Source organism: Cebus imitator, unplaced genomic scaffold (genome assembly GCF_001604975.1).
Source record: "Cebus imitator isolate Cc_AM_T3 unplaced genomic scaffold, Cebus_imitator-1.0 Scaffold281, whole genome shotgun sequence".
NCBI classification, from domain to species: Eukaryota; Metazoa; Chordata; class Mammalia; order Primates; family Cebidae; genus Cebus; species Cebus imitator.
The window spans coordinates 651,992-656,848 of NW_016107596.1; the positions used below are offsets into that span (position 1 = coordinate 651,992).

Here is a 4,857-nt window from a genome sequence, read left to right on the forward strand (position 1 = left end):
GCCACCATGCCCAGCTAATTTTTTGTATTTTTAGTAGAGACGGGGTTTCACCATGTTGACCAGGATGGTCTCGATCTCTTGACCTCGTGATCCACCCGCCTCGGCCTCTCAAAGTGCTGGGATTACAGGCGTGAGCCACCGCGCCCGGCTAATTTTTGTATTCTTAATAGAGATGGGGTTTCACCATGTTGGCCAGGCTGGTCTTGAACTCCTGACCTCAAATGATCCACCCATCTCAGCCTCCCAAAGTGCTAAGATTACAGGCATGAGCCACCACACCTGGCCCACTCACTAATTTTAGTATTTATCAGAGGAAGTTGCATGCACCAATTATTGCTGTGGCTTTGTGACAACAATTTTCTATTTCCCCCATTCCTTTTACATTTATTAAAGTCTTTTACAAGGAGGAGTTCTTCTCTCCCCATTTATTTATTTATTCAGTCATTTATTCATATCAACCTGGACTTATGTATATATTTTATTTATAAATAAGATTACAATTTGATACTATATATAGTTATTTTATTGATCAAATTGTTCCAGCTTTGGACATTGAGAGCTCTTTTTAGGTTGACTCTTCCGAACACATCCTTACTTTCTGGCCCCACAACATCCTCCATGCTCAGCTTGTATTTTCCCTGCCCCAGGCTTAGAATTAACCCTTCTCCAAAGAGCTCTGGTTTTCTTTAAGGAAAAATGGTACAGATTGTGTATCTCTTATCCAGAATGTTTGGGACCAGAAATACCTTGGATTTTGCATTTTTTTGGATTTTGGAATATTTGCTTAACACTTACTTGTTGAGCATCCAAAATCCAAAAATCCAAAATCCAAAATGCTCCAAGGAATATTTTCTTTGAGCATCACCTATATGCCCAAAAAGTTTTGAATCCGGAAGCATTTCAAATTTCAGATTTTCAGATTTGGGATGCCCAGCCTCTATTTGGAAACCACAATCTAGTTTGCTACTGGAAAGTCACTACTTCTAGGCCCTCTTAGCAGACAGAGTTAGCAAACATATGTATATATAATAACCCATGTATATACATATCTCTATATTAATTTCTTTTTCTAACTGATAATTCTTTATTCAATGTTGTGGATTTCATTTATCTGTAGATTTCAGGAAAATGAGATGTTCTGTGTTAGCTCATGATTTACCAAAATCTATGGTCCTAAAACTACATAAAGCCTTAAAGTGACATGTCTCCTTTTCCTTCCCAAAAAAGTTAGGGACTAAGAACTGCCTTAGAACCCTATAATCAGGCCTCAGAAGGATAAATTCTGCATGGTGGATATCCCAAAACTTTGGAAGCCCCTGGAGCCCCTGAAATCCTACCCCAATCTAGTCAGTCCCAGGAAGGAAGTAGTTTTAATACTGGGTACCAGCTATAACTTAGCAATTCTCCTTCCTAGAATGGAGCATATTTGGCTTATAAGAAGCTAATTTCTCCTTTGTGACCACAAATTATGACTGCATGGCCAATAGGGAACCAGGCAAGAGATCTTAATTTTTATCTCAATTTAATTAAAAGTATCATAAGGATCTAAAATAACGTAATTGTTACTTAAGTAGAAAAATTAAGAGGAATGTAAAAGACTTTAATTAGAGTTTCATTTTTAAGGATTTGAGTTATTTCTCAACTTCTAGGTCATTTTCCTATCCTACCTTTGTTTTGTGTTAGACAAACATGTTATACTCTATACTCCAACTGACTGGGAAATTACCTAGCAGAAAGTATTATAATAGTCAAAAATAAAAACTCTCTAGGAAATTTTACAATAAAATACTATGTCTAATTTGCATATTCTTTAAAAGGGATACTTTTCAATATAAGTGCAGTATAAATTCTGATTTTACTTACTGTTAAAGGCTGACTATTGTTTGAGAAAATGGCCTTCTTGTTGTATATTTGTGGTTTAGTGTTGTCTTCTTTCAAATCTGAACAATTAAAAAGAAAGATTTTCAATGTACACAGATGTTCAAATTGTGTACACATGTATACAACCTAGGCTGCCAAAATGTACATGCATAAATAAATTTGATTTCTCTATTGGATTTCATTCTGAATGTTTGCTTTCCCTGAGCTACAATGCTTTATATTCCCGAGAAGTAACTAACAGACCACAAAATGATTCATCATAAATCATACAGGGCTGGAGAATCTTTTAAAAATTATTTCATAAAAGAGACATGTATTAGATTCACTTTACCTACTTTCCTATTTCCGTCACTAACGTGAATTAAGCCCTTTTTCATCTTTTATGTCACATGAATGATGATACCTCTACTCCTGTGCAGACTTAAGAAAAACTAGACCTTAAAAGGATTAATAACGTTGAAGGTTAATGTTTGATAAGTTATACACCGCAAAAACAATCCTTAATAAAATATAACTTCATTCTAGATGACACATGGTTATTTAGCCTAAAATGACAGTATAGATGTGTGCCTCAACCATGTAGGCAAGGCAAATGCAGCACACCCCTTATGAAGCAGACTTTTCAGAGGATGAGCCAGAGAACAGATTGTCTAAGTAAAAGAGCCCAGGGTCTCAGGATTCACAATCTTATCTCTTATGAAAGGCTTAAGAATCCTAGAATAGCTGTATTTTCCATCAAGACAAAATAGCATCTAGTGCCAAATGCCTTATCATCAGGGCCTGAATAGTGCCAACATCAAGACTCAACATTCTGCATGCAGAATCTAACCTCCATGAAACTCTACAGTATTTTCTCTTTTAATTATGTATCTTTTAATTTATAATTTACAAAAACTATTTTATTACTTAACACATGGCATAAAAGTAGTAGACCATGAAGATAAAATGTTCTCCCATTTTGTTAACTCTAGCAGGAAAGAATATAAACTATAGCCAATGTATTTTGCTTGTTTGTTTATTTCTCCAGCATTGTTTAGTACTTCTATTTGGAAAATGAAAGAAAACATTTTCACTTTGGAAGGCCGAGGCAGGCAGATTGCTTGAGCCCAGGAGTTCGAGACCAGCCTGAGCACCACAGAAAAACCTCGTCTCTACAAAAAATAGAAAAATTAGCTGGGCATGGTGGTGTGTGCCTGTAGTCCCAGCTACTCAAGGGGCTGAGAGGCAGGAGGATGTCTTGAGCCCAGGAGTTTAAGGTTGCACTGAACTATGATCACACTACTGCACTCCAGCCTAGGGAACAGAGCAAGACCCTGTCTCAAAAACAAAACAAAATAAAACAAAACAAAAACAAAAACTTTTAAATACAGACTCAGTATCAAAAATAAAGCAACAAGTTTCTTTTCAGAATTGGACATGCTCTTCTTTAGAAAGAGCTAATGTGTCAGTGTGTTATGCCCACATGTTTTATGTTTTCTGGCTGTGACTACTGACCTGTATCATAATAATATATATAAACACACTCTAATTTGTTAGCCAAAAATGAAAGGAGCACCCACAGTGAAACTGCTCATGCACAACACGTAGAAAACATGAGAGATGAGAAACAACTATGTAATCTATGACAGATTACTGCTTGGAATTTTTGTTTGTTTGTTTTTACATTTAAGGCAACTATTAAAAAGGGCTCAAATATGTGAAAACAAAAGGAAAGATTTTAATCTAAAAAAACTGAACTAAATCCATATGTAAAAAATTAAAGAATGTTGATTTCAAGGTTAAGATTAAGCTGTACCAGCTTTCCTCAATACTCATGACAATTTCCCTTTGAAATATATATGTATGCCTTCAGAAGTAGATGGGTAAAAAGTAACGATTTCTAGAAATTGCTATCTATTCCTAGTGTGTAGTACCAAGTGTTGGATTAAACAGAAAACTTGGCTGGTTGTCACTACTCTCAGAGTCAGACAGGTTTAGGCAACCTTTCCCCAAGCCTCCTCCTGCCACTAGTCCTCTCCCTTCTGAACCCATTCAGAATTGCATTGTATCTTAGAAGGAACTGTCTTCAGACACGAAACACAGTAGGGCAGAGAGGAGATCCATTGGAGGGAACAGATACCAAGGATTGCAATTCTTTCACCTCTGCCATCTGGTCAAATAACTCAAGATTGGTTTATATTCATTAGATTATAAACATCCTACCCATCCCTAGAAGCCAGAGAACTGGGCTGTGAAGACAGCAGACAACTGCCTTACACTTCAACACAGCCCACATTAGATAGGGGCTGTTCATCTCTACCCAAACAATGATTTTACAACTGGGATAGGATTTTTACCAGAAGCTAAGTAAATAATAAGGCAGTCCAAGGGCATTTTACTCAGACTAACTTGTCTGAAATGAAATAAACGGTGAAGTTGACTTAAGATATAGAAAAATAACAATGGAAATAATTGAAAACTTATCAAAGAATTACTTTCCCAAAAAGCTATTAGTTTTATAGATGATTTATTAAAGGTTTCAAGGAAGAGATAATTTTCTTAATACATAAACTGTTTCTGAGTAGGAAAAAATATAGTAACATAATAAACTTTTCTATAGTAGTATAACACTGATATTAAAACCTGACAACAGAGAAAAATATCAGTCCCACTTATCAATATTGATTTTAAATAAAATGCTAATTAACAAATTAAATCCTCTATTAAAATAATGAACCACCATAATCAAGTTATATTTATCTCAGAAAGGCAAAGAAGATTTGATATTTGAAAGTCTATTAAAACGTCTCATAGCACTAGGTCAAAAAGCTATAGGATTACTACAAAAATGACAAAAAAGTACTCAGTAAAATTCAACAGCCACTCTTGACAAAATTTCTTTTAAAAAGTACGAAACCTAGCCGGGCGCGGTGGCTCAAGCCTGTAATCCCAGCACTTTGGGAGGCCGAGGTGGGTGGATCACGAGGTCAAGAGATC

The 4,857-nt window shown here is 35.7% G+C and overlaps 1 protein-coding gene across 4 annotated transcripts in view; it reads right to left on the reverse strand.

Annotated features, from left to right (window-relative positions):
* The window catches only part of PPARG (peroxisome proliferator activated receptor gamma), a 143,594-nt gene that overhangs the window by 116,555 nt on the left and 22,182 nt on the right, over positions 1–4,857 (reverse strand). For 3 of the 4 annotated variants that reach the window (XM_017501447.2, XM_017501446.2, XM_037728831.1), the window contains exon 2: positions 1,864–1,940. The exons of the other annotated variant lie outside the window; for it this stretch is intronic. The gene's annotated coding sequence lies outside the window, so the exon portion shown is untranslated. The remainder of the gene's footprint in view (positions 1–1,863; positions 1,941–4,857) is intronic. 4 annotated transcript variants of the gene reach the window in all.